General features: G+C 41.9%; 1 pseudogene; it reads right to left on the bottom strand.

The window, feature by feature from the left end:
- Window positions 1–9,290: 9,290 nt before the first annotated feature.
- LOC123935988 overlaps window positions 9,291–25,723 on the bottom strand; it is a 29,727-nt pseudogene continuing 13,294 nt past the window's right edge.

Raw genomic sequence — 25,723 nt, 5'->3', positions numbered from 1 at the left:
AATTTGAATCTCCCTGATGGCTAGTGATGATGAACATTTTTTTCATGTGTCTGATAGCCATTTGTATGTCTTCATTGGAGAAGTGTCTGTTCATATCTTCTGCCCAATTTTTAAAGATTTATTTATTTATTTATTTGACAGACAGAGATCACAAGTAAGCAGAGAGGCAGGCAGAGAGAGAGAGAGAGAGGAGGAAGCAGGCTCCCCGCTGAGCAGAGAGCCCGACATGGGGCTCGATCCCAGAACCCTGGGACCAAGACCTGAGCCGAAGGCAGAGGCCTTAACTCACTGAGCCACCCAGGTGCCCCTGCCCATTTTTTGATATGATTATCTGTTTTGTGTGTGTTGAGTTTGAGGAGTTCTTTATAGATCCTGGATATCAACCTTTTGTCTGTACTGTCATTTGCAAATATCTTCTCCCATTCCGGGGGTTGCCTTTTTGTTTTGTTGACTGTTTCCTTTGCTGTGCAGAAGCTTTTGATCTTGATGAAGTCCCAAAAGTTCATTTTCGCTTTTGTTTCCTTTGCCTTTGGAGACATATCTTGAAAGAAGTTTCTGTGGCTGATATCCAAGAGGTTACTGCCTATGTTCTCCTCTAGTATTCTAATGGATTCCTCTCTCATGTTGAAGTCTTTTAGCCATTTCGAGTTTATCTTTGTGTACAGTGTGAGAGAATGGTCGAGTTTTATTCTTCTACATATCGCTGCAAGACAGGAAACAACGTGTGTTGGAGAGGATTTGGAGAAGGGGTAACCCTCTTACACTGTTGGTGGGAATGCATGTTAGTGCAGCCACTTTGGAGAACAGTGTGGAGATTCCCGAAGAAATTAAGAATAGAGCTTCCCTATGACCCTGTAATTGCACTGCTGGGTATTTACCCCAAAGATACAGATGTAGTGAATAGAAGAGCCATCTGTACCCCAATGTTTATTCCAGCAATGCCCATGGTCGCCAAACTGTGGAAAGAATCAAGATGCCCTTCAACGGATGAATGGATAAGGAAGATGTGGTACATATACAGAATGGATTATTATGCCTCCATCAGAAAAGATGAATACCCAACTTTTGTAACAACATGGACGGGACTGGAAGAGATTATGTTGAGTGAAGTAAGTCAAGCAGAGAGTCAAGTATCATATGGTCTCACTTATTTGGGGAGCATAACAAAGAACACGGAGGACATGGGGAGATGGTGAGGAGACGGGAGTTGAGGGAAACTGGAAGGGGAGATGAACCATGAGAGACTATGGACTCTGAAAAACAACCAGAGGGTTTTGAAGGGGCGGGGGGTGGGAGGTTGAGAAACCAGGTGGTGGGTAATAGGGAAGGCATGTACTGCATGGAGCACTGGGTGTGGTGTAAAAGCAATGAACACTTTACGCTGGAAATAAACAAATAAAAAATTAAAAAAAACACACAAAAAATATAATAAAATAAAATTCCTTTTAATCTTAGTCTATCCTGACTATGTCTAATATTTCTTTTTTTGAAGATTTCTCTTCACAAACCTTTTCCTTTTTTTTTCTTTCTTTCTTTTTTTTTTTTTTTTTTTTTGCATCTAGGTTTTGTCCCAAGCCATTTTTTTTTCCAAACAGTTATCTCATTTAGGACAAAATTACCTTTTATCTTTAACAAAATGTGTTTCCATTCCTTATTTTTTATGTATCTCCTACTTTTTACATATAGGGTTGTTTTTCTTACTTTCATTAGTCTTAGTTACAGTTAGTAGAATTTTTTATTCTTAGAAACACTTTAGTCAATAGTGATGACTAAGTATTTACCAATTGTGAACAGTTACAACAGAATTCTGTCGATGGCCAATTTATGAATCAGTTAAGCACAAAACATGTTTACCGACAGATTTAAATATTTTTTAAGTAAAAAGTCAAAGGCACAAACCTGATTCCAGTAATTAATGCTTTAGTATTTTATCCTATTTGGTTAAGACCTTGATGTCCAAAAAATTTAATTCCATTTGTCATCCAAGCAAACCTTTAAAGTTTCAGGTTACCAAAGTCTTTGAAAATTATTTTAACAATTACCCATTAAAACTTTGAGACAGAAAATTAATCATTAGTTCTTCAGTTATTTCTTTATTAACAGATTTTAACATATAACATGAGCTTATTTGATCTTAAGTAAACTTTGATTGAAGTTTCACATTTTCTGCTATAACTTTAAAGATATGTCTATCTTAATTAAACCAACAAACGTAACTTAGTTTAAATTCTGATTTACGTTTCATCTGGGTGGGCCCACTCCACTTTGAATATTTACCTGAGACACAGGTGGGAAGATCTGAAATGGGGGATTGTTAGGTCCAGGGACTGTTCTTTTTGTTCCTTAACAGTGGAGAGAGGAGCCATGGTGCAGGAAGCACCAAGGATGTTATAGAGGCCAGTTATGCAAGCCGCACCCAAGTTGTGAAGAAACAGAAGGGGGAAACAGAAGAACAAAGTGCCTCCAGAAGGCCCCACCAGTAAAGGGGAGGGGCCAGGCTTTCCATGTTGTACCAGAGAGGGCAAGGCTACTTCCCTGAAACAAAGGGAGTTTTGGCATTTGCTTGGGATATTCCTTAAAGTCTCTGTCTCAAGTTAGACTAACCACCATTGGCTCCAGTTATAGCCATTAACACAAGAAATGAATGAGGGAGAAGTACCACATCTATTAGGAGGAATGGAGAGATGAAAGTCAGAGTCCCCTTCCCCTTTACTTGCCCCATTTTTTCAAACACAACAAACAACACAACAGACAACAAAAAGACAAGACACAGACAACCACAGACCCAGCGGCCTTACCCAGAACCTGCTGCTGGTGGGGATTTTCTCGGTCCCCTACAAACATTCGCTGGTGGGGATTTTCTCAGTCCCCTAGAAATGAGCAACACAACAGACAACAAAAAGACAAGACAAAGACATACAGACTCAGCGGCCCTTACCCAAAACCTGCTGCTAGTGGGGATTTTTTTGGTCCCCTGACTGCCTAGGGGGGCTTGAACCCTTGGTGATCTACCAGAAGAGGGATGGGGCATCCCCTCATCCACTCCAGCCCTGGGGAGCATGGCTACGTCCAGCTTCTTCCTGGCGGGCCATATCCTGGAGCTCTGCAACCAAACAGACCGAATCTCACAATAAAATTTGGAGATCTTACCTCCAGAGGCTTTTCCCAGAAATTCTGATGCTGGCTCAGTTCTCGTCGTTTGATCACAGATGAGCCCCCATATGTTGGGTCTGTTATCAAAGGGACGAGACTGAGACAAAGTCAAAGTATGCAAAGCCTTATTCTATGCCAAGCATTGGAAGTTAGACTGACCAGCCAGGGGAACGAGGCTGAAACAAGTGAAAGTTATGTAAAGCTTTATTCTATACCAAGCATTAGAAGTCAGACTGACCGGCCAAGGCCGCTTCCAAAGACAGCGACCCCAACTTGGTCTTACAGGCTTGTTTTATAGGGCACGACTGCAGACTTTTACATATGTGGCTTTGGCTGATTGGATGTTTCCACCTGCCTGGCCTTGATTTAGATGCGTGTTTTAGCAATAGTTACCTGGAACCGATATAAACAAAATGGCCTTGTTTTAAGTGTGTGTTTTAGCAACAATTACCTGGAACTGATATCAATAACTTTTGAGGAATTTATTAAACAACAAAATGTCTACCTAGGCAACATGGAGTCAATATGGATAAGTAGGCCCAGGCAGGCACTAGGGTTTTAACAGGTTTTAATGTGGAATTGACCACAACAAGAGGAGTTTTGACTACCAATGTCTGGGGGCCTGGCTGGGATGTTTCCCCCAGAAAGGAAAGGGCCACCCCATCCAATACACTCCACACAGCACACTACTCAGGTTGTGAGGAAGAAACAGACAGAGTTGATAGCCTTCCAATGCCTCTCTGTCCCCTGAGACCTTGAACCCTGTAGAGGGAAGGATTGCTGGGTCATCAAAGGTGTCACTCACTAGCTGTCTGCACCAAACCATAATGGTTCAGCCCAGAACATCGGAGACAACCCCCCCCACCATGTGTGCCCTTTTGGTTCACTACTGGTCTCCTTAGAGTGGAATCTCTCTTTTTCAGTTACACCCCTATCCAGACTCTTGCTACCAGCATAAGAACCTAGAACAAATGAAGTGGAGTCATATGCAGTTACTATGTCATTAATATCACAGTTTCTAGATTCGCCAGCTTACCCACATGTTAATTATTTTTCAAAATCCAATGAAGATATCAGTATTATTATTTTGAACAATTTTTCTTGGGGTTTATCCACATATTTAACTCTGTGCCCTTCATTCCTTCCTGCATCTCAGACCTTGCAGTCTCTACAATTGCTTTTTTTGTGCTCAGGATACATCCTTTGACCCGTGTTGGCCCACATAGTACCCATTAGTCACATGTGGTTTTTATTTAAGGTGATTTAAAAAAAATTATTTATTTATTTGACAGACAGAGATCACAAGTTGACAGAGAGGCAGGCGGGGTGTGGGGGGGAAGCAGGATCCCTGCTGAGCAGAGAGTCCAATGCAGGACTTGATCATGACCGGAGCCAAAGGCAGATCATGACTGGAGCCAAAGGCAGAGGCTTAACTCACTGAGCCACCCAGGTGCCCCAAATTTAAGGTGATTAATGTTAATGTTAACATTAACATGGGGTCCCTAGTCAGAGTAGCCACACTTTACATGCCTATTGATAACCACATGTGGCTGGAGGCTAATTTTCTATCATCGTAGAAATTTCTACTGAGCTGTGTTGCTTTAAAATGTCATTAATGAAGATCTCCACGTGCAGATGTACTCACATTTTGTTATCCAAATTGTCTTTCCTTCTCACTCCCTTTTCACAAATCTTCTCCTGAGTATAGGATTCTGGGTTGAATCCCTGAATTTGCATATAACAAGTGCAGGGAGGTGCTTCTGTAATCCTGTAGCTGAAAACCCAAGGTCACGGTCCTTCTCCATAAATCTGACCCCTGTGTGCAGCTCCAGATGAGGCTGGAAATCAGATCCTGGCCCGGCTGTCTCCTGCTGCTGTGACTCTGAGTGTCCTGTGACCTGAACAACCACATCTGGGACTCCTGTTACTTCCCTATTGCCGTGGATAAAGTGGCTCCCATGTTGATAGCTCGGATGTGAGATGGTAATGAATGAGTTACTTTCAGTTAATGAATCTTTCCCTTGGGTCCTGAACTATCGGAGTCAACTCTTTATATCTTAAAAAGATACCCAAATAACCACTTTCATTCCCACTTCAGTTTACTTTATATGTATGAGAACTCCAAAGCCTCAGCTGACTCAACAGAAGCAGTAAACTAACAGACTCACTGTGGGTAAGGGGCCACACTAAGCCCTCCCAAGTGTTAGGTCAGTGCTTATGAATACGTTCGTCCCCTTATAAACATCGTAATACTCATATGTGAGTTTAAGTAGCCCGAAGATCCAGCACTAGTAACATTTTTGTTCAGCTGTAGTATTTTCTTTTTCTTTTTTTTTTTAAAGATTTTATTTATCTTTTGACAGAGAGATCACAAGCAGACAGAGAGGCAGGCAGAGAGAGAGAGAGGGAAGCAGGCTCGCTGCCGAGCAGAGAGCCCGATGCGGGACTCGATCTCAGGACCCTGAGATCATGACCTGAGCCAAAGGCAGCAGCTTAACCCACTGAGCCACCCAGGCGCCCAGCTGTAATATTTTCAACCTGTACAGAATCTGTACAGGAGCCCATGGTCTCCAGGGGAGCTGTGGACACACATACACACCCAGTCCTTTTCCTCATTTGGAACGCAGACCACTTCATGTTTATCACTATTTTCCTAATTATTCCTTCCATGTTGCCACACCTGACGAGCCAGACTGGCATAGAAGGAGACCACCAGGATCCACGGAAAGCACCCAGGGACTCCTTAAACATTTTAGTTACATGCACCACAAACAACAGATTAAGCAGCCCAATAAACTTGTTCATTCACTACAGGTCTATGGCCCCCATGTGGGAAGATGGTACACGGCCTCCCGTGTGGGAAGACTATTTCAACATCCCAGTTGCATCTTCACCATCAGTTTATACCCTATACATGAAAATACATCCATCACGTTTGTCCTCGTTCAGGGCAAGAATCATGAACTTTATATTTTATCCTTTAAAAATCCATAGAAAACAATTATCCACCAGATGTTCTTTAAAGAAAACAAACAAAAATTCCAGAAGTGGTGATTATTCTACACCCAGAGAATGCCCCAACATGTTCTTCTCTATGGCTACATAATGCTAGGTGGTAGTGAAGGGGGCTTTACTTCATCATGGAGTAGGCAGAGGTTCTGAAGTTCTAGTCCCAATAATAAGTGTTAATTATGTACTATTTTCCTTTACCATTTGGAAATAAATCTTGGGGAATTATTATCTGTGAACATTTATTTCATAGAAAGATGTTATTTGCAAACTGGGATTTGTACATTTATAGTGCTCTAGAAACCCGTCTCTGGGGGAAATCTTGTGTAACCTGTTTGAGGACATAGTAAACATTCAACAAATAACTTACTGAATGTTAAATTATTTTTCTCTGGCAAAGGTATAAATACCTACATTCATAGGTACATTAAGTTGTAGTAATCAGGAAATACTAGGCACTTTATGTTTTACTTTGTGTTTGATAGTTTAAACACCATTGCAAATCATATTAACATAGCATAATACTCTCTATATACAGCAGAGATAAAATAATACATACACCACAACAGAATATATGCATTTGCGCAACTTTTAATATTTTAGGGGAAAAACAATATAATTTCATAATTCAAATTTCCCTTAAAATATTTTCCTAATTCAATTCAAAAAGGTTATTTCATTAACAAATAAGCAGGTAAAATTTACAAATTAGTAAACTGGGTGATATGTCACTGCAGTTTGGTACAAACATTTTGTTTTCTCTTTCAAAAGGAGAGCAGAATACAATGAATTTCACTGTCTATAAATCTGCAAAATGCCAGCTACCAAAGTGAGGAACATTTCCGGAACTTACCATGATCATTTGTTAAAGTTGCAGAGATATCAGGGTGTTAACAGTCACCTGTGCATTAACTAGAACCTGTCGTTTTTGTGCTGAATCCTTCTCCACTCTGCATAAGCCTTTGGGGGGGGGAGTATATATCATTTACCAAAGTAGGTTATTCATATATTTCTCTATTGAGACCCTGAAAAACCTTCATTCTTCACTTAAAGAAACTTCAATATAGTACTGTGGTAGATTAACCTTTATGTGACTCCCATGATCTCAGGCTGCTTGTTTGAGTCCCTCTGTAATCCCTTCCTCTTCAGTGTGGGCAGAACCTAGGACTTGTTTCTAATCAACTGAATTTGGCAATGGGGATGGGACATCACTCCCATCATCATGTTACAGTGTATAAAACTCCCTCTTGTTAGCAAACTTGCTCTAGAGTCTCTGTATCTCTCTTTCCCTCTCTCTCTCTTGCTGGCCTGGAGCAGAAGCAAGCTTCCAGGAATCTCCCAGCAGTAAGGAACAGAATGCTGCCCATGACCATTCCCCAGCTGAGTCTCCAGATGAGGATACAGCCTTGGCCTCAAAGCAGCCTTGCAGAAAACACGGTAAACCCATGCCCAGCTCCTGATCCACAGAAACTATGAGATAATATATTGTGATGACTTGTTAAACCTCATAGAAAACTAATATGAAACCATAAGAAAAAAGTTTTTTTTTTTTGAGAAAAGACTTAGTACAGAGGATATCTTTTTCTATTGTTTAAAAAAATCACAGAAAAATAGTCACAAACTCAAAGGTCATAGCAAGGCTCGGTGTATGGAGTTCTGGGTGGTCCTGTTGTGGTCAAAGGAAGCAACGTGATTCCTGGCAGGCACATGGCAAATGACTTATCAAGACCATAGCACATTTCACTTAGAAATGGGTAGTGAGTGCAAATGGTCTGCTCCGTGCAATTATCCTTCAATCCCTACCACAAAATTCATTACTGGAACAATTCCTGTGGTTAATACAAATTCTTTACACCCTGAGTATGCAAATATCCCTGAATAGGAAATGAACTGGTTGATTCTGGGTGCTCTGATGGATGACTCTCACTCTGAGATCCTAAATTCTTGACCAGAATGACAGATTAGGTTCAGATCCTACAACTTGCATTTCCCCTGGCATCAGCACCCTTCCCCTGACATTCCAAACAGTGACTAGACTGAAATGGTATTTCAGGGAATAGTTTGCCTAGATCACTTGGAATTTAGAAAAAAAGAAATGGAGAGATTTTGTTCAAAACAGGACTTTTCCCAAGTAAATGAAAAGACGGTCACAAGAAATCCAGTTGTTGTGACAACCTTAAGAACAAGAGAACCACAAGACTGCAAAGAATCGTGACCATAGCACCCCACATTTGAAAGAAAAAAAAATTAGGATTAAGTTAATTCTGATGAAAGGGAGGCAGGATACATTTGCAGTGTTAAGGATAGAATTTATACCTGGGCACAACTTCAGTTAGAAAATATACACTTTGGGGAGATTGTCAGTTGATCTTTATCATAATTTACAAAGATTAAAATGAAGAATTACAAAGGAAAAAAAAAGCGAAGTAGCACAGACTTGGATGCTTTACATGCTTTGCTGGCTATGATTTTTTCTGTTCCATAAATGAACAGAATACTACAATTTCATAGCTGGCATTCAATATTCATTTCATCACTAAAAATGTATGCAAACTTACTAAAAAGAGACAGATCATAAAAACAATCAGCCAAAAAAAAAAATGTTTCTTTCTAGGTTGCTAGTGCACTTTTGGCCCATGGGCTCTGGTTCACACGAAGATAGAAAGGCACTCCAAGACCGTCTGAGAAGCACTTCCTGGCTTAGAAGCGACCGCAGGTGATCAGTAAAGGAGGCAAAACACAGATTTCCATGCAATACACACTAGGGTCCAACTTTGACTTTTATAAACTTCCGGGTCTCATTTTTAAGAGAGTAGGACCACAGCTCACATCCTTGTTCTCACTTCAAACCCAAAGTCATTATGCAAACCACATGTGAATTTTCGACAATCAGGCCAGACAGTCAGACACTGACGCACAGGGGTTAATGGGCACAGCCAAGTCACTTCTACACACACAGGTCATGAAGCAGCACAGAGCAGAGCCTCCCAGGACCGCACTCAAGCAAGCTGATGGTGCTGCAGGATGGCCACCTGTCCGGGGGTTGAGGAGGGGCTTCATCCACTGGGAGACCCCCGCTTATTGAGAAAGTCCCATCACCAGAGTCCAAAGTGAGGCATCACTGCCCTTCAGAAGAAGTAATCTCTCTGACTCTCACTGACTGAGCTTTGCACATTGACCTCACTCTTCAGAGCCGTCTCAGTCAGGAAAACAGTTGACTGATTTTTTTTGCTACAACCACCTCCGTTGATAAATGTGTGCGGCTACAGTGGTGAGACAGAGTAAGACAAATACCACCACCACTATCACACCTGGTGAGAGAAGGGGGAGGTGCAATCAGAACACAGACTTGTAACATACAGAACCTACATAGCTGATAGCAAACTTCACGTACATCACACGCGCATCATCAGGAAAGTGGGCACTGGCCTACTGGAACACCGAGTTTACTTCTAAGTCTGCACGTCCTTTGGATACAGCAGTTTTATGCCTTTAGGTTTAAGATCTATTGACCTGGCTTTCACCTGGTACCCTCCTGTTAAAATTCAGAACCACAGCGTGGCCTCTAGGTCATGCCCTACTTCATACTAACAAGCGAGTATGTTTTCATTATTTTAAAAGGATGGAGTGTATAGGCTTGTCGTGGAGTAATTAAATGCTTATGTACAAGTACATTAAAAAGATCTTCTGCTGACTTTCTGCTGATTTACAGTTCTGTGGTGAGTACACCAGTTCCTTCTAAGAGCCTAGAAGAGTCTTACATGATCTATGCTGCTGGGGGCCATGTCTTGTGCATGATCCCCTTCAGTTGCTTGTGTGTAGGGTCTGTGCTGTACCTTGGTTATGTGATTATGGTATGTGAGAAGGTAGCACCTGTCCTACGGGACCATCCCTCTTCCTGCTGACGGTAAGAGGGCAGGCAGTCACGGTGGGAGTCCATATGGGAATCCCTACATGGCACAGAACTACAGGCAACCTCTAGGTGCTAAGGGCAGGCAGCAACAATCGAGACACTCTCAGCCCCACAACTACAAGCCTCTGGATGCCTTCAACACCCATGCGGAGGAGGAAGTGGACCCTTCCCCAGAGGGATCTCCAGATGAGACCTCAACACAGGTTGACACCTTCATTGCAAGCTCCTGTGACACTGAGCAGAGGACCCAGATAAGCTCTTCCCAGACTCCTGACCCACAGAAACCGGGACATACTAAAAGGGAGTTGGGTTAAGCTCTAAGTTGGTGGTGATCTGTCAGGCAGCAGTAGATAACCGATATACCACTGTATGAAAAATGTGTAGAAAGAGAGACAATGTTCAGCGACAGGGAAAATTGATTATTTGACATCCTTTGCTGGTAATGCTTTAAGTACTGAAGTGTTAGCTGTGTCTGTGCTTCTCAACTTTGGCTGCATGTCAGAAAATAGCTCAGAATCTTCGGTGGGAGGCTGGGACACCAATATTGTTTTAGAATTTCCTCTGACTTTTTTTGAGGGCTGCCAGTATTGGGATGATCAGATGAGGCCTAGAGGGGTTTTTTCAAGCTGCCATACTCATTAAAGAATGAGTGTTAATCCATACCAAAACAAGGAGGTACCAAAAGAACATTCATCAGTCAAACACTTTTAAAATGACTGACACAGGCATTGATATTGCAATTAGCAAATGTTAGAAAATGCATTACTGTTTAGTTAACTGAATCCAAATTTGTGTTGCTAAATGAAGATTCTTCAGTATGCTTTGGGACAGAGATAAAGAGCATAACGGAGACGAACAGACTTGCAGCTCAGTGGGTGCCTCCAGTCACAGGGATTCCTGAGCAGATGCTCAGAACCTTTGGAAAGGTTCTTAATACTAACAGGTAGAACAACCATCATGTTCACTATACCTTGCACCACACCTGACAACAAACAGTTGTCACTTTAATTACTCTTAAGTTTTATTATAGGACTTCACTTTGAAGAGCTACATCATATCCAATTTTAGTGTCAGGGACAGGAACTCAATAACAGTGATCAGGCCACTTGACTTTCCTGTCACTCTCACCATTACCCTCAAACACCCAGGATATTATGTATGAAACTGAGTACTAGTTTGTTTGTTCTCTAAGACTTGGTAGGGTCCCAGAGCAACCTCTGTCTTCATCTGCTCTCTGAAGAGACTGAGATGATGTGACTAATGCATCCGATGCCTTCCATACCTTCCTTTCATCAATCCCAATGTGAATGTGTTTGTGACAAGCACTTATGTCTTTCTGCCTCTCCATCCATCTACACATCTGTGTCCTTCTCTGCCTGTCCATTTACACGGTGGATCCCTTGGCAAGAAATGCTCCGTGATCTCCCTTGTACGAGGTGTGAACATTATTTAGGTTAATCCCCCTTCCTGTATTGTTCCCTTTGTTTGCAAGAGGAGAGGTGATGGAGCGCAGCATGTGGAGAAATCCACCTGCCAGGGTGGTTCTTTAACCGGACAAAGTACTTTACATGTGGTGCGGTCTGTGGTAATTCAGACACAGGGCTGAGGATTCCACCCAGGATTCTACACTGCGGCTCAATATATGCAGCACACAACCACCACATAGATAGAAGGCAGAGCCAAGTGAGTGGCATGGGACTGTAACCTGAGTTGTTACCTCCCTAACACCCATGTGCTCTGATTCTCCCTCCCTCTATCAGAAGTCAAGCTGTATTTCTCAGGGAAATAATATTGGTGCAACTTACTTACTTTGTACAACTTTCCAGTGATATTTAACCAAAGGCAATAAAGCTCCAAAGACCATACCTTCTGTTCAAGCACCAACCTGACTATCATCGTTGCTCTCTCTAAACATAGCACCAATCATGACATTTTGCATGTTTGGGCTTTGATTCCTATTTCAAAAACATGAATCACATTTAAGTCTATTTATTCTAAATCAACTTTTTGCTTTATACTGAAGTCTTCTCATTCAAAATAAATAAGAACAGTTCAGGATTAAGACGTGATTTATATTTTAACACAAAAGTATTCCTATTAGGTATGCATTATAAATAACACATATGTTTCTTTGTTACTGGAGTTGTGAAATCAGAAGATCATATGCCTCATTCAGTAGAAAAACAGAAGTGGTTATGATAGGAATGGGCAAGTTCACATTCTCACACAGATTTGGTCAGCACATGAAAATGTCTGAGTACCTTCCTAATAGTCTGGATAAAACTGGCATCCTGATGAATAGAAACTAAATGGGCAGATCCAGTCTGGTCTACCTGAAAAGTAGACACCCACTTGCATCCCCCAGCTTGAGGATGACCTCCCTTATCTGGATTAGCCTTGGAACAAAGAGAAGTTCGCTTCCTCCTAGCCTGTAGAGTTTGCAACAGACACATTCCAGTAGTCTAATAAATATAAGCATTCTCTGAATCATAAGGAGGAGACTTGAATATTCACTTTTTAAAGCAGGCCTAAATAAATTCTGTTTCAGAGAGTGCAGTGGGACATATTTAAGTTGGAATTACTTGTACCTCTTCAAATATTTGTAAGTACATAGGAAATATAAATATACATTATATGTGAATATATATTTAAATACATATATAGTTTATCTATAGGATTTTTGCTTTAAAGAGCTGTGTTATATCCAGTTTTACCATCACATGTATAGAACACATGTGACTCTGAACATGTATATGTAATACAAATATATGTGAATAGTTACATTTAGAAATACAAATAAATATATATAAATCTAAGATAAGGCTGACACCAGGAAACAGTTCCGTATATTTATGCTTAGAAAAATCTTTAGGTTTTCTATCTTTATGTTTATGAAAATGAAAATTTGCATAGCTTAGGTGTTCTAAACCCAAATAATGCTTTATTTTTAATATTATTTTTAAAGTTTTGGGCAAATGTATTGAGAGATCCGTGCCTATTTTGGATCAAAGAAGTAAAGGTGAATATGTGATATACATACATGTGTATATATGATCTCTTGAGAGATATGAATGGGTATTTTCAAATGAAAAACCTTATTACTCTGTAGTTTGGCAACTATCCTTTAAAGAGTGTCTCACTTCAACCATGGGTTCCCTCCACTCAGCTCCACTCAGCCCCGGCAGAGGCCAACATTCAGGCAAGCTCCTGAAGAATGCCCACAAAGGGGTGCCCTGCCATTGACCTCGCCCCTCAGCTAAGACTCCCAGACACAGTTTTATGCCAGCGGTGACAACAGAGCCAAAGACCAGGTCGTTCACAGCCCTGTTACCTCCGATGACAGAAGGACCACTTCTGTCAGCACTAAGGGCTCTCCCCTGTCTGCCCTATTACCTCTGATGACAGCAGGGTCACTTCTGTCAGTGCTAAGGACTCTCCCCCGCATGTTGGTCCAGAACCACCTACAGCAGAGAAAGGGAGAATGACAGAGGCAGAGGGAGGAGGACTTTGGTGATATTCACAAACATCTGACAGGAGAGCAGAGCCCTGTGTGGGCGGGAAGGAGCAGGAAACCCAGATCACTGCAGAACCTGGGCAGCCCCGGGGTGCAGATGGGGTGGAGGACCGCAGGCGGCCAGCGTGACCGTGAGCAGAGAGCCAGGCACCTGTGCCACCTGCAAGAAGGGGGGTGGCCTCCCTCGCCAGGGCTCCGGGCCCACGGACTCTGGCACTGGGAAGTGGCAGCCACCGGTCCGTGCACCGTGACCTCGACGGGGCCGCCAGGGCACAGCACAGCCTTGAGCGGAGTGGCAGGGTCCAAGCGCATGGCTGACAGGCAGCCGGTGAAGCCGTGCGCGCGGGCCTACAGCCTGTCTGGGTCCGCGCGTGTGGACTTTGCCGGCAGAAAAGCGGGACACCGGTTAGGGGGCAGGGGGGCACAGGCCTGGACCTCGTCTGCAGGGCCGCCACCAACCGACCCTCCCTCCAAACACTCAGCCCTTCCTTTCATAGAGCAAGACAGGCAGGGTTGTCTCTGCAGCCTCTGCTAGTGACAAGCGGGTGCCAGCTCTGCCTGCGGGCAAGCCGAAGCATCCCCGGGTGCAGTCCCGCCCAACAAAGGATTCCACCCTCTGCCATTGTGCGTTTCAAAGATCAAGGCAGTATTTTGTAACACTATCTGTGGCTGGTAACCTAGGCGGTCGCAGTGAAATGTCACCCGCGCCAGGGGACAACAGTGCTTTGGGAATCCCTAGGCGGTTCTAATCTCCCCATTTACACTAGACTCTGGCTCTGTTCTCAGCCCCACAGAGGCCCCGCCCCAGCGGCAGCTGCCACATGGGAACCCCGTCTCCCGCTGCCTTTCCCCCGTCACAGCGATGGGCTCTGTCCCCTTCCCGTCAATCCGGGCTGGCTCCCCGTCCTAGCCTGTGACCTGGCTGGGACCTGACCGAGGTTGGTTAGTGGGAGAAGGGCAGCGACGGACCCACGAGAGCAGAGCACCAATTCCTTCACCTCAAGGACGATCAGCTCCTACACTGCACTTGCTCAGTGTGCCCCAAATCTGACCAGGCCCAGTTACGTGCAGGCTTCAGACGTTTCATGGATGCACAGGGAAGCCGCCTCAATGTGGGGACCCATGGCATCTACTTATGACTCCCTTTCTACTTCAGTGTGTCCACTAGTTGGTTGACTAGTTATCTGAAGGATAACTACTATACACAGCAACCAAGAATTCACCCGATGCCTTCCACAGGCCGACCACCATGCGGGGTCATTTGCAGAGGTGAGAATTTAATGCTCCCAATGTAATACCACAAGTGTTTTTATTCCTGCTGGAAGGTAGTTCACATTAGATTTCAGAAATATCTGAATGTCTCTCACTTGGGGCGACCTGGATCCTGGCTGGTCACAGTAACCCCCTTTTCAACAGGATATTATCTCTTTATCCTGCCAGTGGCTTTTGGACATGTTTGTAATTGCTCGCATTAAGGGATGAGTAAATGGGGATCGTTATACTATATTTATTTATTTTTTATTTTTTTATAAAAATATAATGTATTATTAGCCCTAGGGCTACAGGTCTGTGAATAGCAAGGTTTACACACTTCACAGCACTCACCATAGCACATACCATCCCCAATGTCCATAACCCCACCACCCTCTCCCTACCCCCATCCCCCCGGCCACCCTCATTTGTTTTGTGACATTTTAAGAGTCTCTTATGGTTTGTCTCCCATCTTGTTTCATTTATTCTTTCCTACCCCCAAACCCCCCACGTTGCATCTCCACTTCCTCATATCAGGGAGATCATATGATAGTTGTCTTTCTCCAAATGACTTATTTCGCCATATTTAGAATGAATGCTATACCTTCCATGGAATATATGTGTGACTCTACTAGTCTTTTTGGTTATTGGGATAGCTGTTCTTTAAGTTCACCCTGAGAATCTCAGCTGTGATCCATCTGTCTTGATGTTGTGGATAAACTCTTAGGGGATAGTGTCTGCTTCCATTGAGTTTTTGAGGGGTACTCTAAGTGCTATGTAAAAGCACTCTAAAAGCAACTAAAATGAGGGGCATGTTTACACTGCTTCAATCCTAATAAACACCTCTCCGAAACACACATCTCTCTTGGCCAGGCTGATTATATGAGGCATCAAGGAGGCTTATGTATGATGAATTCCAGGTAGATTCTTACAGTGAAGTAAGCCAGCTGGAGACAACTCAGTTGAATGATCATTTTAGATTAAAGAGATCTTCTGGGGCACCAGGATGGCTCTATTGGTTAAGGGTTGGCCTTTGGCTCAGGTCAAGATCTAGGGCTCCTGGGATTGAGGCCCCACCCTTCTCTGTGGGGAGTCTGCTCTTCCCTCTCCAACTGACCTCCCAGCCCTTATACATGCACTCCATCCTTCAAAAAAAAATTAAAAAATTAAAAATAGGGTTTTTTAATGGTCACTTTTTTTTTGCATTCAGACAATATATATTCCATAAAGAAAGGCATCCTTGCTTGAATACACTTAAAACAATGTCAAGAAGAACTAAAACAGGAAAATGCTGTGATACTAACATAGGATTGCAACAATGCTACAATACTAAAAACAAAAACAAAACACCACAGGCCAATTAAAAGCCCCAGCTGCTGAGCAAAGAGAGGAACTGGACAACACTCGCTTTCCTTGTCAAAGTCTGACACGAGCGCTACCAGGCTAGGGTCTAAGAATCAATCCTGGGCAGACATGTATCTTATTAATTAACTGGACTAACTTTGTGAAATTTATTTTAAAGATAAATTTAAAAATGTCTATAGGCAGTGCTATTATTCAAGAAAGGAACTCCAGTAGAACACTATTGCAGTCAAGAACTTGTACTTGACATTTATACATACTTAAGGATTGTGTGTATGGGCATGTGTGTGTGGGCTTGTGTGACCCACAGCCTGTTATTAAGCTAACAGCTGTAACCATGACTTGTATGCATACAGGGTACCAAGATACATGCAAGGTTACTGCTCACTGCTTCCCACTGCCTTCATATTTTCCGTTCTGAGGTCATGGTTGTGATTCATTTTTTTTTAATAAGTATTTTATCCATTTTATTTATTTTTTTCAGCGTAACAGTATTCATTGTTTTTGCACAACACCCAGTGCTACATGCAAAATGTGGCCTCCCTATTACCCACCACCTGTTCCCACAACCTCCCACCCCTGACCCTTCAAAACCATCAGGTTGTTTTTCAGAGTCCATAGTCTCTTATGGTTGCCTCCCCTCCCCAATGTCCATAGCCCACTCCCCCTCTCCCAATCCCAACTCCCCCCAGCAACCCCCGGTTTGTTTTGTGAGATTAAGAGTCATTTATGGTTTGTCTCCCTCCCAATCCCATCTTGTTTCATTTATTCTTCTCCTATCTCCCTAACCCTCCATGTTGCTTCTCCATGTCCTCATATCAGGGAGATCATATGATAGCTGTCTTTCTCTGATTGACTTATTTCACTAAGGATGATACGCTCTAGTTCCATCCACGTCATCGCAAATGGCAAGATTTCATTTCTTTTGATGGCTGCATAGTATTCCATTGTGTATATATACCACCTCTTCTTTATCCATTCATCTGTTGATGGACATCTAGGTTCTTTCCATAGTTTGGCTATTGTAGACATTGCTGCTATAAACATTCGGGTACACGTGCCCCTTCGGATCACTATGTTTGTATCCTTAGGGTAAATGCCCAGTAGTGCAATTGCTGGGTCATAGGGTAGTTCTATTTTCAACATTTTGAGGAACCTCCATGCTGTTTTCCAGAGTGGTTGCACCAGCTTGCATTCCCACCCACAGTGTAGAAGGGTTCCCCTTTCTCCACATCCTCGCCAGCATCTGTCATTTCCTGACTTGTTAATTTTAGCCATTCTGACTGGTGTGAGGTGATATCTCATTGTGGTTTTGATTTGTATTTCCTTGATGCCGAGTAACGTGGAGCACTTTTTCATGTGTCTGTTGGCCATGTGGATATCTTCTTTGCAGAAATGTCTGTTCATGTCCTCTGCCCATTTCTTGATTGGATTGTTTGTTCTTTGGGTGTTGAGTTTGCTAAGTTCCTCATAGATTTTGGATACTAGCCCTTTATCTAATATGTCGTTTGCAAATATCTTCTCCCATTCTGTCAGTTGTCTTGGTTTTGCTAACTGTTTCCTTTGCTGTGCAAAAGCTTTTGATATTGATGAAATCCCAAGAGTTCATTTTTGCCCTTGCTTCCCTTGCCTTTGCCGTTGTTCCTAGGAAGATGTTGCTACGGCTGAGGACGAAGAGGTTGCTGCCTGCATTCTCCTCAAGGATTTTGATGGATTCCTTTCTCACATTGAGGACCTTCATCCATTTGGAGTCTATTTTCATGTGTGGTGTAAGGAAGTGGTCCAATTTCATTTTTCTGCATGTGGCTGTCCAATTTTCCCAGCACCATTTATTGAAGAGGCTGTCTTTTTTCCATTGGACATTCTTTCCTGCTTTGTCGAACATTACTTGACCATAGAGTTGAGGGTTGATTTCTGGGCTCTCTATTCTGTTCCACTGATCTATGTGTCTGTTTTTGTGCCAGTATCATGCTGTCTTGATGATGACAGCTTTATAATAGAGCTTGAAGTCCGGAATTGTGATGCCACCAACTTTGGCTTTCTTTTTCAATATTCCTTTGGCTATTCGAGGTCTTTTCTGGTTCCATATAAATTTGCGGATTATTTGTTCCATTTTTTTGAAAAAAATGGATGGGATTTTGATAGGGATTGCATTAAATGTGTAGATTGCTTTAGGTAGCATGGATATTTTCACAATATTTATTCTTCCAATCCAGGAGCATGGAACATTTTTCCATTTCTTTGTGTCTTCCTCAATTTCTTTCATGAGTACTTTATAATTTTCTGTGTATAGATTCTTAGCCTCTTCGGTTAGGTTTATTCCTAGGTATCTTATAGTTTTGGGTACAATTGTAAATGGGATTGACTCCTTAATTTCTCTTTCTTCTGTCTTGTTGTTGGTGTACAGAAATGCAACTGATTTCTGTGCATTGATTTTATATCCTGACACTTTACTGAATTCCTGTACAAGTTCTAGCAGTTCTGGAGTAGAGTCTTTTGGGTTTTCCACATATAGTATCATATCATCTGCGAAGATTGATAGTTTGACTTCTTCTTTACCAATTTGGATGCCTTTAATTTCTTTTTGTTGTCTTATTGCTGAGGCTAGGACTTCTAGTACTATGTTGAATAGCAGTGGTGATAATGGACATCCCTGCCGTGTTCCTGACCTTAGCGGAAAAGTTTCAGTTTTTCTCCATTGAGAATGATATTTGCGGTGGGTTTTTCATAGATGGCTTTGATAATATTGAGGTATGTGCCCTCTATCCCTACACTTTGAAGAGTTTTGATCAGGAAGGGATGCTGTACTTTGTCAAATGCTTTTTCAGCATCTATGGTGAGTATCATATGGTTCTTGTTCTTTCTTTTATTAATGTGTTGAATCACATTGATTGATTTGCGGATGTTGAACCAACCCTGCAGCCCTGGAATAAATCCCACTTGATCGTGGTGAATAATCCTTTGAATGTACTGTTGAATCCTATTGGCTAGTATTTTGGCGAGAATTTTTGCGTCTGTGTTCATCAAGGATATTGGTCTGTAGTTCTCTTTTTTGGTGGGATCCTTGTCTGGTTTTGGGATCAAGGTGATGCTGGCCTCATAAAATGAGTTTGGAAGTTTTCCTTCCATTTCTATTTTTTGGAACAGTTTCAGGAGAATATGAATTAGTTCTTCTTTAAATGTTTGGTAGAATTCCTCTGGGAAGCCGTCTGGCCCTGGGCTTTTGTTTTTTTGGAGATTTTTTATGAATGTTTCAATCTCCTTACTGGTTATGGGCCTGTTCAGGTTTTCTCTTTCTTCCTGGTTCACTTGTGGTTGTCTCTAGGAATGCATCCATTTTTTCCAGATTGTCCAATTTGTTGGCATAGAGTTGCTCATAGAATGTTCTTATAATTGTCTGTATTTCTTTGGTGTTAGTTGTGATCTCTCCTCTTTCATTCATGATTTTATTTATTTGGGTCCTTTCTCTTATCTTTTTGATGAGTCTGGCCAGGGGTTTATCAATCTTATTGATTCTTTCAAAGAACCAGCTCCTAGTTTCATTGATTTTTTTCTATTGGTTTTTTGGTTTCTATTTCATTGATTTCTGCTCTAATCTTTATGATTTCTCTTCTCCTGCTGGGTTTAGGGTTCCTTTCTTGTTCTTTCTCCAGCTCCTTTACGTGTAGTGTTAGGTTGTGTACTTGAGACCTTTCTTGTTTCTTGAGAAAGGCTTGTACCGCTATATATTTTCCTCTCAGGACTGCCTTTGCTGTGTCCCACAGATTTTGAACTGTTGTGTTTTCATTATCATTTGTTTCCATGAATTTTTTTCAATTCTTCTTTAATTTCCTGGTTGACCCATTCATTCTTTAGAAGGATGCTGTTTAGTCTCCATTTATTTGGGTTCTTTCCGGCTTTCCTCTTGTGATTGAGTTCTAGCTTCAGAGCATTGTGGTCTGAAAATATGCAGGGAATGATCCCAATCTTTTGATACCGGTTGAGACCTGATTTGTGACCCAGGATGTGATCTCTTCTGGAGAAGGTTCCATGTGCACTAGAGAAGAATGTGTATTCTGTTGCTTTGGGATGAAATGTTCTGAATATATCTGTGATGTCCATCTGGTCCAGTGTGTCATTTAAGGCCTTTATTTCCTTGTTGATCTTTGGCTTGGATGATCTGTCCATTTCAGTGATGGGAGTGTTCAAGTCCCCTACTATTATTGTATTATTATTGATGTGTTTCTATGATTTTGTTATTAATTGGTTGTTATAGTTGGCTGTTCCCACATTAGGGGCATAGATATTTAAAATTGTTAGATCTTCTTGTTGGACAGACCCTTTGAGTAGGATATAGTGTCTTCCTCATCTCTTATTATAGTCTTTGGCTTAAAATCTAATTGATCTGACATAAGGATTGCCACCCCAGCTTTCTTCTGATGCCCATTAGCATGGTAAATTGTTTTCCACCGCCTCACTTTAAATCTGGAGGTGTCTTCGCGTCTAAAATGAGTTTCTTGTAGGCAACATACTGATGGGTTTTGTTTTTTTTTTTTTTTTATCCATTCTGATACCCTGTGTCTTTTGATTGGGGCATTTAGCCCATTAACATTCAGGGTAACTACTGAGATATGAATTTAGTGCTATTATTAGCCTGTAAGGTGACTGTTACTGTATATTGTCTCTGTACCTTTCTGTTCTACTACTTTTAGGCTCTCTCTTTGCTTAGAGGACCCCTTTCAAGATTTCCTGTAGAGGTGGTTTGGTGTTTGCAAATTCTTTCAGTTTTTGTTTGTCCTGGTAGCTTTTTATCTCTCCTTCTATTTTCATTGATAGCCTAGCTGGATAGAGTATTCTTGGCTGCATGTTTTTCTCCTTTAGTGCTCTGAATATATCATGCCAGCTCTTCCTGGCCTTCCAGGTCTCTGTGGATAAGTCTGCTACCAATCTAATATTTTTACCATTGTATGTTACATACTTCTTTTCTCGGGCTGCTTTCAGGATTTTCTCTTTGTCACTAAGACTTGTAAATTTTACTATTAGGTGACGGGGTGTGGACCTATTCTTGTTGACTTTGAGGGAGTTTCTCTGCATCTCCTGGATTTTGATGCTTGTTCCCTTTGCCATATTAGGGAAATTTTCTCCAATGATTCTCTCCAATAGACCTTCTGCTCCCCTCTCTGTTTCTTCTTCTTCTGGAATCCCAATTATTCTAATGTTGTTTCGTCTTATGGTGTCACTTATCTCTCGAATTCTCCCCTCATGGTCCAGTAGCTGTTTGTCCCTCTTTTGTTCGGCTTCTTTATTCTCTGTCATTTGGCTTTCTATATCACTAATTCTTTCTTCTGCCTCATTTATCCTAGAAGTGAGAGCCTCCATTTTTGATTGCACCTCATTAATGGCTTTTTTTTATTTCAACTTGGTTAGATTTTAGTTCTTTAATTTCTCCAGAAAGGGCTTTAATATCTCCAGAGAGGGTTTCTCTAATATCTTCTATGCCTTCTTTGAGCCCAGCTAGAATGTTCAGAATCGTCATTCTGAACTCTTGATCTGACATAATGTCTGTGTTGATTAGGTCCCTAGCCTTCGGTACTGCCTCTTGTTCTTTTGTTTTTGGTGATTTTTTCCGCCTTGTCATTTTGTCCAGATAAGAGGATATGAAGGATGAAATAAAATACTAAAAGGGTGGCAAAGACCCCAGAAAAATGCGCTGTAACCAAATGAAAAGAGACCCCAAATTGTGGGGGGGAGAAAGGGGATAAAAAGAGGTTCTAGAAAAAAAATAGAAAAAAATTTTAAAAATAAAACAAATAAAGAAATAATATAAAAAAGAAAGAAAAATATATATATTTCGATAAACTAGTCAACAAACGTTAAGAAAGAAAAGGGTAAAAGTTTTAAAATGTTTAGCAGAAAAAGAAAAAAGAAAAATTATTGAAAAAAGAAAAAAAAAATTGAAGTAGCCACAAGACTAAAGAATCATGGGGAGAAGCCACGAGTTTCGTGCTTTGCTTTCCCCTCCTCTGGAATTGCGCTGCTTTCTTAGGAATTGAACCTACTTTCCTTGATAGATGAACTTCGTCCTGGCTGGATATTTTGTTGATCTTCTGGGGGAAGGGCCTGTTGTAGTGACTCTCAAGTGTCTTTGCACGAGGCGGGATTGCACCACCCCTAACGTTGGCCGGACTAAGTAATCAGCTCGGGTTCGCTTTTGGGAGCTTCTGTTCCCTGAACACTTCCCTTAGATTTCCGGAGGACGGGAATGAAAATGGCGGCCTCCTAGTCTCCGGCTCAGAAGAGCCTAGAGCCTGGGGCCCCACTCCTCAGTGTGCCCCCAGAGGACAGCACCCAATCACTCCCGTATCCCCAGCCTCTAGCCGCACTCAGAGCTCACCCAGCCCGCGACCAGTTCAAGGTAACCCCGAGATGAGGGTTCAGTCCTCGGCTCTGTCTCTGCAGCTGGCTTCCCGTTCTAATACCTGCGAGCTCTGCGACACTCCGACACCCCTGATCCTTCTGTGACCCTGTGGGACCTGGGGCCACACTGACCCCACGTGGGCTTCACCCTGGGTTAGCCTCTGGAGCAATGTCCCTCAGTGGGACAGACTTTTAAAAGTCCTGATTTTGTGCTCTGTTGCTCCGCAGCTTGCCAGGAGCCGGCCCCTCCCCCTGCGGTCTATCTTCCCGTCGGTTTAGATTCACTTCTCCGCCAGTGCTACCTTTCAGAAAGTGGTTGATTTTCTGTTTCTAGAGTTGCTGTTCTTCTTCTCTTCGATCTCCCCTTGGATTTGTAGGTGTTTGTAATGTTTAGATAAGCTATCGAGCTGATCTCCTGCTACCTAACGTAGTCTCAGCCTGCTACTTCTCCGCCATCTTGACTCCTCCCCCCCTGTGATTCATTTTTTGACTGGAAAAAGTCTCTAGTATTTTCCTCAGATAGGAGGCATTGTCAATATTTAATCTCCATACTTCCTCGTTATCCAAAATAAATTTTTTTAACCTTGCCAAATTCATTATAAATTAGATGCTTGCATTGTGGCTCATTCCTCAGCCATACTAATGATAATCCACTTCATTTTTTTATCCCACTGTAACAAATAAGAAGTTAGATGCTGATGCCAAAATCGTTATTTTTTCATTGTAGTAACTTCTGTCTAGAATGTTTGGAGGATATTTCTCTGTGGGTTTTGCAATTCGGAAATTTTCTCAGTTGTATGTCTTTTCTCATCAGAATTGATGCATTCTTTCAATCTGCAACTCATATTTTCGTTTAGCTCAGAGAATTTTTTTTTCATGCATAATTGCTCTCTTTGCTTCCAGTTCTGTTTCTGGACCGCTAATTATTCCCGTTAGGTTTTCTCTTATTTCCCCTTCTAATTTCTCTCTCTTAATCTTTTTTTTTCTCTGCAGTGTGAGTTAGCCCATCTCTGTAATATTCCAGACCACTATCTAATGAGAACCAGTGATGATTCTCTCCTTCAGATAACATTGTGAAGTCGTGAAAACCTATATTTACTTTAACCCCCAGAGTTGGTGTGTGACTTTTCCAAGTGTCCTGGAGTGCCAAGTTTCATCACAATTATGTTCGTCTCCTTTAATGACTCTATTTTGATGTGGGAATTGTAGTTGTTGTATTCAGTCCTCCTCCCTGTCTTCTTAGGGGTGACATCATGTTTTTAGCTGTTTATCATTCTGCTATGAGAACTCCATGGCTGAGGATCTTAGACGGTGTGGGGGTCCTGGCAGTCTAGACGCTGCATCTTTTCTGCCCCATACCCAGCAGCGAACATGTAGGCTCATGATCTAGCCCCAAACAGAATGTAGGAAGAAGTTTCTCTCCCTTACCATGGCAGAAGGAACATGGACCAACCATCCGGCCCATCCCCTGCTCCACGAGGGGCACTGAGGATAGTTATAACCATGCTGAGCAATGCTGATCTTCCATTTGGAAGTCAAACCTTTAAAAAAAAAATCTAGATAAATGACATAATTAGAAAACGAGTAGAAAACAGACTTTTCCAGTCCATCTTTCCAACAATTCAGAGAAAAGAGGGCATGATTTTCAGAATGAGAAAGAAATGAATGAATTATTCCTTCCTCCCTGAAACACAGGCCCACCGAGCACCAGGCTCTCCAGAGCTTGCAGCTAACACCAGAGAAGAAATCAGGGGTAATCTGGGACCCGGTGCATCAAGATTGAGCAATGCCAGTAGGCACTTCCAGGAGCACTAGTCCTTAGTACATAATACAGGTTCTTCATGTAATGGCATGTAGGCAGTCTCCACCACTCTTTCACCAACAAGGTGATCACATCAGAACTCCACACAATTGCTGCTCTTAGTTCCTTAGTCATCTTCACAATTGTGCAGCCCCTACCCCCGATGTGGCTCTGCCCATTTCAGCAGCCCTGAACCCTGAGCCCTTCCACTTCCCTCCCCCCACCTCCCATCACACCCTGTCCGGGAGCACGCTCATTCACACTTCAAAATAGACACCCCGTTACGACTCATCACTCACCTCTCCCAGGTGCATGTGCAGAAGAGGCATCAGCAAAATAAATAAATCTCTAATAGTTTTTTTATATTATTATTGAGATACAATTCATAAGACTGATCCTTTTAAAGTATTGAGATACAATTCATAAGACTGATCCTTTTAAAGTATACAATTCAGGGAGATTTAGTATATTTACACCGTTGTAAAACCGTTACCAGTATTCACTTGCAGAATCTTTCGATCTCTCCTAAAGAAACCCAGTACACATTAGACTCCACGTCCCATTCCTATCCCCCTCCAGCCTAGGCAAACCTAAACTTTCTGTTTCTATGGTTTGCCTATTCTGGACTTTTCATACAAAATAAATCATACAGTAAGTGACTTTTGGTATTTATCCTCATTTATTTAGCATCATGTTTTCATCAATTTGTAGCCTGTGTTGCTAATTCATTACATTTTAGGGCCAATATTTCACTGGATGCCACTTTTGTTTGTGGCATACAGTGAAACACTGGCACAAAATGTAACACTGTATCACTTAGTCATTGGTCACTGGGGTCATTCCCATGCTGGGTTATTGGTGGAGAACACAGACATGGGTATTTGCATACACCTTTTATGTCTGGACATGTTTTCAATTCTCTTGGGTATATACATAAGAGTGGCCATATGGTAACTCAGTGTTTAAATTCCAGATAAACTGCCAAACTGTTTTTCCACAGTGGCCACACATTTTACATTCCCATCACCAATGCACAAGTGCGCAAATTTCTCAACATTAACCACTTGCTACAGTTTTTTAGTGATATCTTGTGGTTTAGATTTGCATTTCTTTGTCGGCTAATGATCTTGAGCTTCTTTTCATATTGGTCTTTGGTAAATCTTCTGCAAAGAAATGCCCTTGATTTCGGCCTTTTACCAGACCTTTTGACCATTTTTAAATTGGGCCATTTGTCTTTTTGTTTGGTTGTGAGAGCTCTGTATACACTCTGTACAAAAATTTCTTATGAAGCTGGAGCAAAAAATCCTAAAATTTTTATGGAATC

This window comes from Meles meles, unplaced genomic scaffold, assembly GCF_922984935.1.
Source record: "Meles meles unplaced genomic scaffold, mMelMel3.1 paternal haplotype, whole genome shotgun sequence".
Lineage (NCBI taxonomy): Eukaryota > Metazoa > Chordata > Mammalia > Carnivora > Mustelidae > Meles > Meles meles.
The sequence above is the reverse complement of the archived record's forward strand: the minus strand, read 5'-3'. Positions and strand labels throughout refer to the sequence as shown.